The sequence below is a fragment of the Sceloporus occidentalis genome, unplaced genomic scaffold (genome assembly GCF_023333645.1).
Source record: "Sceloporus occidentalis isolate IW3139 unplaced genomic scaffold, rSceOcc1.0.p SCAF_7, whole genome shotgun sequence".
Classification (NCBI taxonomy): domain Eukaryota; kingdom Metazoa; phylum Chordata; class Lepidosauria; order Squamata; family Phrynosomatidae; genus Sceloporus; species Sceloporus occidentalis.
Window position 1 is genome coordinate 91,596,773 of NW_028316987.1, and position 13,065 is coordinate 91,609,837.

General features: G+C 42.9%; 1 pseudogene; it reads right to left on the reverse strand.

The window, feature by feature from the left end:
- Positions 1 to 11,078: 11,078 nt before the first annotated feature.
- Positions 11,079 to 12,607, reverse strand: LOC149310098 (7-alpha-hydroxycholest-4-en-3-one 12-alpha-hydroxylase-like; annotated as a pseudogene).
- Between the last annotated feature and the right edge of the window lie 458 nt (positions 12,608 to 13,065).

Below are 13,065 nucleotides of genomic sequence, written 5' to 3' on the forward strand. Positions count from 1 at the left end.
CCCTGAATACTGCCTAGCAACATGAATATTTGTGCCCAACATAATAGTAAACACAGCAGATGGAGCGCCTTGATAGCTGCAGTGCCAGGATTGCTGGAAAGAGTGGTTCGGTTTGCCATGCTCTGCTCCCACTTGGAAGCACTTCAACCTCATAGCGAGGGCCTCAAATATCTTTCTTGGCAAGCGGGTCTGTTTCTCCATAGTTTCTCAATAGGTCAGCTTCAGTCTCGATGAATCATTATTTCCACTTTGGACAGCAGGCAAGCTGTGATCAAGCTTCAGGCAATGGAAGGGAGCAGGAGATGGAGGAAGGAGCCAAGCACAGAGCTGGGGAAAGTGACTTCTTGGGACTACAGCTCCCAGCATGCCCCAGAGTATAGCCACACTGCAGAATGAAATCAGTTTGACAGCACTTTAACTCTCAAGGCGCCATCCTGTGGAGTTATAATTATTATTGTCATGGTTTATTTATATAATGACATCCATGTACATGGCACTTTACAAACAGTTGCAGAATCATTATGTAGAGAAATCTTGTAGCAACTTTGAGACTAAGTTCCAAAACACACTGCAGAAATAATCCAGTTTGAGACCACTTTAACTGCCCTGGTTCAGTGCTAGGGAATCCTAGGAATTGTAGTTTATTATGGCACCAAAGCTCTCTGACAGAGAAGGCTCAATGTCTCACAAAACTACAGTTAAAGCAGTCTCACACTAGATTATTTCTGCAGTGCGTTTTGGACCTAACTGAAAGAAAGAAGTAGGCAGCATGAGCTTTCGTAGACATTAAGACCTAATGCATCTGGGGAAGTAGATTTAAGTCTTCAAAAGCTCATGCTGCCAAATTCTTTCAAAGGTGCTACAAGATCTCTCTGCATGCTGATTCTACAGACTAACATGGCTATATCTTTGAATTCTGCCACTATGGAAAGTTTCAGAATAAAAAACTTATATACTGTTTTTGTCTGCTGCCCCCAGACTGTGGAATGACCTGCCGGAAGAGATTTGACAGCTGAAAACGCAGACAGCATTTAAAACAGCATTGAAGATGCATCTCCTTTGGCTGGTCTACCCAGTCAATTTTACATCATGATTTTTAAATTGGTATATTTTAAAATGACATTTTTTAAAATACATGAATGTATTTTAATGATCTGTAAGCAAGGGTATTAATTAATAAACTGGGTTACGCAGCTTGGACCATTATCTCTATGTTTACAGAGGTGCAGAGACAACAAGGACTGCAGAAGCATGCTCTCCATGAACTGTATTTTATTCAGGGGAAGACTTTCACACAACGAACATGTGTACACATAATCATACAAGAACTGAGAAATAAAGCGTCCTTTCCAAACCGCTCCTAATCGTAAATCATGGTATACAGAAGATCTGAGGAAAATGAAGCGGGTTGGACAACGACTAGAGCGTGACTGGCGTGACACTCGACTCTTATCTGACAGAACTCGTCATAGGAAATTCCTTCGTTCCTATAGAGAGGTGATACAGGCAGCGCAGAGATCTTTCTCTTCTGCACATATCGCGTCTGCGGAGTCCCGTCCAGCAGAGCTGTTTAGGGTGGTAAGGGAACTGACACAGGTTCCACCTGTGCAGAACCCTTTGCTCAACCCAACAACGGCCTGCTGTGATGCTTTTAACAACTACTTCGCAGATAAAATCTCTCAGATAAGAGCCGACCTGGATGCCGGGATTGTAGCAGAATCGACTGATGAGGTGTCCAGTGAACCCGTTGTTGAGGTTAAACTGGATTGGTTTGAGTTTGTGAGTACCAATGACGTGGACAAGATCCTTGGAAATGTGAAGAAGATGACATGTCCGCTCGATCCCTGCCCATCATGGCTGGCCATCCAGGGGGGTGATGCCTTGAGGGCATTTCTTAGAGATGTCATCAATGCATCCCTTAGGGAAGGTTGTGTTCCAACTTGCCTAAAGGAGGCGGTTGTTAGACCGCTCCTGAAAAAACCTTCCCTGGACCCCCTGGATATGAAGAACTATAGGCCTGTATCCCATCTGCCATTTTTGAGCAAGGTGATCGAGAGGGCTGTCGCCCTTCAACTCCAAGCCATCTTGGGTGAAACCGATTATCTAGACCCATTTCAAACTGGCTTCAGGACAGGATATGGGGTGGAGACTGCCATGGTTGCTCTGGCGGACGATCTTCGTCTAGGCATTGACAGAGGAAGCATGACCCTGTTGGTGCTTCTAGACCTCTCAGTGGCCTTTGACACAATAGATCATGACATCCTCTTGGAACGCCTGAGAGAGTTAGGAATTGGTGGCACTGCACTCCAGTGGTTCCAGTCCTTCCTCTCGGGTAGATTCCAGAGGGTGATGCTCAGGGAAAGTCACTCCTCAAAAACGAAGCTTAAATGTGGCATCTCTCAAGCAGCCATATTGTCCCCAATGCTATTCAACATTTATATGAAGCCGCTTGGGGAAATCATTCACAGACATGGGGCAGGGTGTTATCAGTACGCTGATGACACCCAAATATATTTCTCCGTGTCCCGATCAGCAGCTATGCCAACAGATGGCATTTCTCCCCTCAATCAGTGTCTTGAAGCAGTAATGAGCTGGATGAGGAAAAACAAACTCAAGCTGAATCCAGACAAAATGGAGAACTTATAGGGGCCCCCAAACCAGGTATAGGGTTGCAACCTCCAGTCCTAGATGGGGTCACACTCTCCACAAAGGACTGTGTTCGCAGTCTGGGGGTGCTCCTAGATCTGTCGCTTCACATGAGAAATCAGGTGAATGTGATGATCAGGAGCGCCTGTTATCAGCTCCGGCTGATACACCAGCTGCGCCCTTTCCTGGAAGTAAAGGACCTAGAAACCGTTGTACATTCACTGGTAACTTCACAACTTGATTTCTGTAACGCGCTCTACATGGGGCTATCCTTGTGCTCAGTCCGGAAACTTCAACTAGTGCAAAATATGGCAGCCAGGCTGGTCGCCGGAGAAACTAGGAGTGACTGAATAACACCCATCTTAAAATTTCTTCACTGGCTGCCTATTAGTTTCCGGGCACAGTACAATGTGTTGGTTATAACCTTTAAAGCCCTACATGGCTTGGGTCCAACCTATTTGAGGGATTGCCTGCTTCCATATAATCCGCCCCGCACCCTCAGGTCCTCTGGGAGGAATCTATTGCAGCCTTTAAAAACCAGACTAACTGCTCCCTCCCAGAGGGCCTTCTCTGCAATTGCTCCCAAACTATGGAACGGTCTGCCGGACAAGATCCGTCAAATTGCCAGCTTAGACAGCTTTAAAAAAGCTGTCAAGACGGATCTCTTCCGGCAGGCCTTTCCTGAATAAAAGTGCCCTGCCACAGAATGACTGCCCCCGCATCATGGATCAGCCCACCACTCTGTCCTCACTGTATTTTATTGTGTTTTTAATAGATGTTTTAATTGTAATTTGTTTAATCCTGTTTTAATGGGGTGGAATTTGGGACATAAATTTGTAAATGTGGATTTTACCATGTTGTAAGCCGCTTTGATTGTCTTGTCACAGAAAAGCGGGATATAAATAAAAGTTTTATTTATTATTATTATTTATGGAACAAGATGAGGCTTCACTAACAGAAATGCTTGCCTGATGGAAATGCTGCTCCTCTTAATAGAGTTGTGGGGATGGAAAAAAAATAAATTTCGCTCCCTTGGCAATGTGAGGTTGGCAAACAAAGAGGGGTTTTAGTCCCATAGCTAGTCCCAATGAACAAAGAAAAGCCTGGAGCTTAAATAGGCTTTTTGGGCTCTGAGGCAAAGTCCAAAGGCTTTCTGACCAAATGGTGGGCACTTTTAATTTAATTTAATTTAAAATTTTGATTAAGGTTGCACTTTGATGTAAGGGCTTCCAAGGGGGGATTAGAGGGGTGTAAATGACCAGATTCCTGCATCTGCTAGACCAAGATGTTTACTTCAGTAGGACCCATCCTCTTGATTTATGACCAGTTCCTTTCTCAGAGTAAAAGTCCTCAGAGTAAACATCCTCTTGGCAACTCCTAGGTTGGCTACATGACCCTCGCATTTGCTGATCATGGCATCCACTTAGAGTCGTAGAGGCAAATTTCCCATTAATTCTGATATCAAATAGGGAGGGGTAAGTGAGGGCTGGGTACCCCATAACAATCTTATTGTATTGTATTTTAACCGTTGGTTTTAGGTGTTTTCTTTTTTAATTGTGTTATGTATTTTAACATGGCTCAAGTGGTTAAGACGCTGACTCTGTCGATTGCACGTTGGCAAGGTTGGCAGTTCGATGCCCTGGCACCGCATGATGGGATGAGCTCCCATCACTAGCGCCACTGCTTTATTTCTGCAGCGTGGAAACTAGATCAGTCAGTATGGCGTTGAAACTATGGCTGCTGAAATCTCCAAGCCACCAAGGTCAGTAGCCATTCTTGGTGGGGACTTTGGGGACTGAACCCAGCAACAAAATTTCCCAGTCTTTGCACTTAAATCAGATCTGAGTACCTAATGCGTTTCCATCAATTAATCAGACTCAGAGTCACATCCTTTAACCTGCAAGCAATTAGCCTACTCTCAAATGACACAGCCTTGCATGGGATAAATTTAGTACCTGGGCTATGGAATCCTTGGGCTGGTCAGGTCTGAAACCTATTGATATTTAATCCCTTCTCCCACTGATGCAAACATTTAGTACAAAGAAGTAATATTTATATATTTTCTTCTTGAAGAAGAGTCCAAGAGAAAAGCAATAATACTTTGGCCGCATCCGCACTGGAGAAATAAAGTAGTGTGACACTACTGTAACTGCCACGGCTCAGTGCTATGGAATCCTGGAATTTGTAGTTTGCTGTGGCATCAGAGCTTTCTGACAGAGAAGGCTGAATATCTCACAAAACTACAACTCCCAGAATTCCATAGCACTGAGCAGTGGGATTTGAAGTGGTGTCAAACGGCCTTATTTCTGCAGTGCAAATGTAGCCTTTATTGGCTCCTGTTTATCATTGAATTGTGATGTCCCCCCCTTCCTTATTGGCAAAGACAGCTATCTGTAATTGGTATCACGGAGAACAGGGTTGGACAAGTGCTGAAGGTGCATTTGCCCCATTTGCCATCACCTGTTCTATGGAGGTCATTCCCAACACCTTTTCCAGAACTAGAAATGACAAGAAAGTCAATGCAGTCTTCTAGGAGCATGAGTGTCAATTTTTAGGCTGAAAGCAAGGAGCAGGGGCAGATTAGTAAAGGCGCTGAGATGGTTTGGAAAGAGACTGTCAGAGGCAGGCATGCCAGGACCATGGAGAGCTCCTGGAAGTAGCAGATGTTGCTCCAACAGAGTCCCACCACCCGGCAGAAGAGGGCTTGGCTGTTCTCCTTCTCATTTTTGGCCATTGTGCAGCAGCCATATTCAATTCATGGTTGCATAAATGGGATCCTGCCGTTGTAAGCGTGTTGCATGCAGTTATGCATTCTTGGATGATGTGTAAGTATTTTGTACCACTTCATTCACTGGGTTTGCAGAAACAGCCATTTAACATGGCCTGTTTTCAAGAGAAAAATAAATGTGTCCAGAGGAGCATGACCAAAATGGCTAAAGGTCTGGAAACCACCAAGCCCCATGAGGAGTGGCTCAGAGAGCTGGGTATGTTTAGCCAGGGGAAGAGGTTAAGGGATTACATGATAGCCCTGTTTAGATATTTGAAGGGATGTCATATTGAGGCTGGAACAAGCTTGCTCTCTGCTGCTCCAGAGACTAGGACATAGAGCAATGGATTCAAATAACAGGAAAAGAGATTCCATATAAACATTAGGAAGAACTTCTTGATGGTAAATGCTATTAGATAGTGGAATATGCAACCTCGGAGGGCAGTGGAGTCACCTTCTTTGGAGGTTTTTAAACAGAGGTTGGATGGCCATGTGTTGGGAATGCTTTGATTGTGTATTCCTGCATGGCAGGGGGCTGGACTGGATGACCCTTGGGGATCTCTTCCAATTCTACACTGGGCTGATTTGGATACTTTTCTTCTTTTAGAGTTCCACTTCCTTGCCCTCCGCTGGAAGATTTTTGTATTCTGCAACCCTTGGAATTCTCCAAGCTTGTGGATAAGTTGGTATTGGGAGGGGTAGTTTTGACTATGTCAGCCATGGCACTGACTTGGCAAAGAGAAAGAATGGCACATGTTTTTCTGACTCTGTACAGATCACAAACTGACAAAACCTAGAGAAGAGTATTCATCTACAAGTCGACTCAAAAACTATTCCCACTGATTTCAATTTTGTTTCTTCCCAGGTAAGCTTATATGAAGCTTTTAGCTTGGCAGTACAATCATAACTCAAAGATGCTCTGGGCATAGAATGAGGCAGAAACTTTTCCACCATGAGAAATGCTCATTTACTAGCAGATTGTCTTCTGCCGGCTGACCTCAGAGATCTGCCAAGAGAGCAAGCTGACAGCAGAACTAAGATCTTATAGTAGAAAAACCAAAAAGGTAATGGAGAAGGGACAAAGGAAGAGCCAAATCAGGCCAGACCCGAACTCCTCCAGTTCAGAGACCAGCCACAATGTCTGTACAATTTAAGGCAGGGTGCGGGTTGCCCCATGTAATCTCCAGCACTCTTGGACTGGGAGGGCTTGGATCCAGCATAGCTTTAGAGAGTCCGAGTTTGGTTCATCTGATCTTAGCTAGTTAGAATCACACACTTAGTTAAACCTCTCAACAGCTGAGCAGTGAGGCTGCATCTGCAGTGCAAAAATACACAGCTTGACACTGCTTTACTGACCATGGTTCAGTCCTATATAATTTTGGGATTTGTAGTTTTGTGAGCTCTTTAGCCTTCTCTATTAGAGTGCTCTGGTGTCCCACCAAACTACACATCCCAGAATCCCATAGCATTGAGCCATGGCAGTTGAAGCAGTGTGAAACTGCATTATTCCTGCAGTGGAGATGCAGCTTTATTTCCAGCAGTGTTAGTTAGTGGGGTGGTCAATCTCCCCATGCGACCCTGCCCAAATCTTAAGATCCCCATTTTGAAAGGCTTTCTCTTTCTCCCACCACCATCACAGCTATGTCTGGTGAGGACATGGGAGAGGGCCTTCTTGGTGGCTGCTCTAAGGCTGTGGAATTCCCTTCCCCAGGATGCTACGCTGCCCTCCTTTTTGTTCGCCTTTCCTGGGCAGGCAAAGTCCTATTGTTCCAACAGGCACTTGAGGATGAACTGACAGTGCAAAATAATGCTTCTTTTAGCAAGGATGCACCATGTTTTCATCTTTACTACTATGTTTTAAATGCATTTATAATTCAGGCTGTTTTAATACAACATCTTCTTTAACTGTCTTTGAACTTTTTAACTGTCTAAGTTTTTGTTTTGTGTGTTGTGTGCATTCAAGTCGTTTCTGACTAATGGCGACCCTGTCCCCCTAACCTCTTATCATGGGGTTTTCTTGGCAAGATTAGTTCAGAGGGAGCTTGCCTCTGCCTTCATCTGAGGCTGAGAGCATGTAACGTGCCCAAGGTCACCTTGTGGGTTTCATAGCCAAGTGGGGAATCAAACCCTGGACTCCAGAGTCATAGTCCAACACTCAAACCATTATGCCACGCTGGCTCTCTTTAATCTTGGTTTTAAGCTGACTGGATCACCTGCTGGGAGAAAGGCAGGATAAAAATAAAGAAAGAAATATAAATACAATTTTAAAAATTGACAGGAATCTGCTCCGGGTTATAGTCTAAACTTTAAAGACACTACCCTTTCCCCAGACTATGTGCAAGGTCCATATTTAATCCAAACTTGAAAAGAGCTATCCAAGGCATTGCACATAGTTTGGGTCCAGAGCCCATCAGTTTGAACAAATTTAAAGTTTGGACTAAATCCCAACATGGATTCAGTGCCACATCGACTTGCAAGCAATTGGGTGCAACCGGTTAGGTTTCAAAATGGCACCCTCTAGTGCATTTAAAGGTGATAGGAGGGAGTTTCATTAGTTATGGACTGGGCACAATATTAGCCTCTCTGAGCGCCTTTGTGGCTGAAGGGCGGAGTATAATACTCTATAAATTAGAAAGATTTTCATTGGCCTCATATTGTATGCTTAATACAGTAAACAACTTATCCTAACATGTTTTCATGTATTTATTTTTGGAGCTCTGCAAGGCCAGGCTTTTAGGTAAAATATCTGCTGCCTGTGGTTCTCATCCTTCACCTCTTTTTTAAAAAAGGATTTTAGAAAGCAGCCTTTTATTCCCTTAAGCGTTTTTATTTAAAAAACTAGATGAATTACTAAAGCACCCAAATGCAGGTTACATTCAGTGGTTTGGATTTTTGTTTGTTCTGTTCAGTTATTATTGGCTTTGTTCAAATTTCTTTTCCAATATACTCTCTGCTGTACTTCCCCCTTTCCTTCGCTCAATATGCCAGCTTGAAAAAGATTTTGCCTAAGGATCCATGAAAGGGGTAATATCCTCATTTATTACAAAACCAGGAAAGATAAATAGGGTAAACAGCACTTGACGTGTCCAACGATTTTGCTAAATTGCTTAAAACAATTGTTTAAAATATGGATACAAGGATGTTTTCCTCTCTCCCTGCATTTTGAAAGTTAACAAGAAACAGAAGAGGAGAATTGCTGCACAGAGCTTGCAAAAGTTATCATTTTGGATGACAGATCTCAGAAATCTTCCGTCAGCATGGCCAGTGGGGGATTCTGGGACTTGGAGTCCAAAAATGTAAAATTTCCAGGCTTTGCTGCTGGATCTTTGTTGTTATGTGCCCTCAAGTCATTTCTGATTTATGGTGATCCTAAGGAAATCCTGCCATCATGTTTTCTTGGCAAGATTTGTTCAGAGGAGATTTTGCCATTGTCTTCCTTTGAGGTTGAGAAAGTGTGACTTGTTCAAGGTTACTCACTGGGTTTTCATTGCTGAGAAGGGATTTGAACCTTGGTTCCCCAGAATCCCAGTTCAACATTCAAATCAGTACACCATGCTGGCTCAATTAAAAGACATGTAGCTAAAAATTAACAATATACAAAAGTAAAAAAAGTGATTTAATTGTGAAAAATTGCCTATATCCTTCTCAAAAGTAGGTCCCCAGAACTGAATGCATTATTCTAGTCGAGGCCTGACAAGCGCAGAATATCGCGGGACTGTTATTTCTCTTGATTTGGTTCAATAAATGCTGGCTAAAATATTATTTGCTCCAGCAAATAATTAATGCTGGGTCATGTTCCGTTTATGATCAACAATAATCCCATATACGAATGTATCCTCCTATTTAATAGCAAGTTAGTGTTTAACATTCAAACCACTATCCCACAATGGCTCTCTCACAAGGTTATAGTATCACCTAAATTGCTTGAGAGCTATTAGAATTTGATATGTGTTTCCGCCTTTAGTGAGCTCACAGGAGAACTATATCTGCTGGTCAAAGCTGGGGAAAGTTACTTTATTAGACTACAGAAAAACAGATCAGTATTAAACCGCAAGCTAAAGTATTGTGGATGGTTGAGTAGTTTACTCTGCCCAGGTAACAAAGGTGCAGAAGTTAATATCTAACCATATCACAAGTTATGACAACAATATATCATATCATGGATGATATTATATGAACCATATTATTAAATACTTGCATTACTTGCATTATTAATTGAAAGATATAGCTGTGTTAGTCTGTGGAATCAGTATGTAGAGAGATCTTGTGGCACCTGAAGTCTACGAAAGCTCATACTGCCAATTTATTTATTTCACTTAGTCTCAAAGCTGCTACAGGATCTCTCTACAAACATAATTTATTGCAAAATTAATGTACTAAATACTATACTATTAGTATTTCAGTCATAATCCCTGGGAAGTTTCCAGAATGTAATAAATAAGAAATGTGTGTGTGTGTGTGGGGGGATATTGGCAAGGTTTGTTCAAAGGAGGTTTGCCATTGCCTTCTCCTGAGGCTGAGAGTATGTGGCTTGCCAATGGTCACTCAGTGGGTTTCTGTGGCTGAGCTGGGAACTGAACCCTGGTCTCCAGAGTTGTAGTCCAACACTCAACCACTACGGTCCAAAACACACTGCAGAAATAATCCTGTTTGAGATTCTGGAAACTGTACTTTTGTGAGACATTCAGCCTTCTCTGTCAGAGAGCTCTTGGACCACCAAAAATGACAGTTCCCAGGATTCCCTAGCACTGAGCCAGGGCAGTTAAAGCAGTCTCAAACTGGATTATTTCTGCAGTGTGTTTTGGACCTATGTTACAATGGCTCTGCACCTCATTAACCAGAGCTACATCACTCCATTGCTTGGAACAGCTGATTGACTTTAATGCAGGTGGGTTTTACAGGCATTTACAAGTGTGGCAGTATGGCAGTATTATTGTTGTTGTTGTTGTTGTTGTTGTTGTTTATACCCCGCCTTCCTCCCAGTAAGGGGACTCAAGGCAGCGTTGTCACAACCATAAATGTGTAAAGGAAACAGTTAATAAAGTCACACGTCTAATTTGCAACGTTGTAACTAACAAGATAACAGCCACAGTATTATAAAATTAATCTTCTTATTTATTTATATACTATTAGTATTTCATTCATGATTTCTGAGAGGTTCACAGAAAAGAATAGCACATTTGGAAGGGAAAAAAAGTGAAGCACTACAAAATTGTAACAGCAATATAAAAGCAGAATTAAAGATGTACATAGTCTTTGTGGCAAAGAGAGTTACTGAGCACTTGCCAAGTCCAGTAACTCTGCAGAGAAGCCCTGGTCATCCTCTGGAGCTCCATGGTCCTGTTGCTGACCAGGTTACTCTGGATGTGCTGGACCTTTGGCAATTGCACAATAACAAGGTTCTTAATCTGGCCCTTGGCATTTTTCAAAAAAGGAATAAACTCTTCTAGAATATGGCCACAAAGCCCAAAAAACCCACAAAAAACTATGGATGCCGGCCATGAAAGCCTTCAACTTCACAAACTCTACATTACTAAGGTACATATTTGAATATGAGTTAATAACTCACCTCCAGCTCCATATTTCCTTGTCTAAATAAGAGAACAAAAAAATGCCAGGCAAGCGATAGGGTAATTACGAAAGCCAGGTTTAAATTTTGCTTTCCTTAGAATCGCAGTTGATACTTAAACTGAATATCATGGGAAGGCTTCAGGGGGTTCCAAAACCATAACTGCTTTCGTCTACTGGAGGTATTTCCTCTTCTGGATTAACCAATTCCATGTCAAAGTAGCTGAGCATCAGGATGGCAAAAATCTTCATTTAGCTAACAGCAAAGAATCTCCCAAGACACATGGAATGCCCAGCCCCAAAGGGCATAATGCAGTGCTTTAGTTTCCCCCCGTTCTTATAGAAATCTTTTCTGGTGCCATCTGGGTTCACAAATCTGTCATATTTGAAGGCATGTGGCTCAGGGTAGATTTCTGGATCCATGTGTAGAGCAAGGAAGGGGGAAAGAAGCAGAGCGTCTCCTTTCCGTAGGACGTACTCTCTTCCATTTGCCAACTTAACATCTACATCCTTCTTCACACCTCTGAACAGAAACGGACTTACTCTTAAGCGCAGAGTTTCCTGTATTGCACTGTCCAGAAGAGGAGTCTTGATCATATCCAAAGTCAGGTGGGTGAAAGGGTTGCCTGGCTTCACCTCCTGCCCAATCTCTCTTAGTATTCCATCCACTTCTTCCTTCACTGTCTTCATGGCTTCTGGATATTTCAAGAGATATGTGAGAATCCAGAAAATAGCTGGACCAGTATTAACTTGAGATACCCAGAGAACAAGGAACATGATTTTTGTTCTGGTGTTTTCACTCAGTCCAATCTCACCTAGCAGTCGATCGTGCTCAGAGACCCAAGTGCTGATGTTCTCCTTCTGATAAACCTTTCCCACTGACAGAATGTCCCAGAAAATGTTCCTCAGCCTTTCTGCCTCCTTCTTGCTTGAAGGATCCAGCATGCCAAGGGCCATCCGGGGGACAAAATGGTCAAACTTTAAGAACATTTCAAACAGCTCTTCGCATCGGGTTAGTTCACGCCCCTTGGCATTTTCTTCGTTTTCTGGCTCTGTGCCAAACAAAGTCAGAAAAGCAGCTTGGAAGATGGTTTTGTAGCTAAAGCGGAAGAGTCCGTCCTCCTGCCAAGATCTTTGCCCCTCTCTGGATCGCTGACTGTGGAGCATCAAGGGTTGAAGCAGCTCCACCAACTTGTGGTTCAGGATGGCCAAACTCCTACCCCTGAGATGCTTGCCACTCATTCTTGCAACTTTCGTATGAGCTTCATGGGGCCGATAACCAAAAGTATTGAAGCTAATAATTGATGCAAATTCAAGGAAATCTAGTTTGTCTTCTGATTGCTTTGTCAGGTGTTCATATGTGCCAGGATCTAGCACAAAATGTAGGTAGTTGCCACCAACCAAACAGGTGAAGATATCCCCATGTTTCTGCCACATCGCTTCCAAAAATGCAATGGGACTCTTCTTGAAACTTATGCCATGCCCTAGCCAGGGAATGAAGCCTTTGTCCAATGGAGGCTCATTGGGTTTCCTCTTGCGAAATGCTCCAATCATATAGAGCCCACCAAGTATGATGGCCAAGAGAGAGGCTAAGGATGCACAGAGCACAGACTCCCAGAAATTCATGACGACTGGGATGCTGGATGGCACATAGATGAGGGAGAAAAAGAACTACTAGTCTATTTATAAAGCAACATAATTCATCAGATGAAGGAAGGGCTTGAACTGATGTCATTTCTGAGCTGGCCAATGTTGTTGTGTTTTTGGCAGTAAAACCTCATTCCATTGTTAATAACATACCAGTGTTCATTTTTCTCTTACACTCATCATTAATAGTGAGGTATTATTACTTTGAAAGTCCCATAAAATAGAAAATCCCAGGGAGAAGTTAAATATTTGGCTGTGATCCTATTGGCCAGTGCAACTGTGCCAGCATAGTAGCAGGGGGATGCTACAGGTGTAGGGTTTCCTGATTTTAGGGCTTTCTTCTCCAGTCCTAAGGGCAAGGAAGAGGAATCTCAAGCCTTGAGAAATTTGTTTTCTCCTACTCCTGAGACTAAAACAAGAACCAATGGAATCAAGTT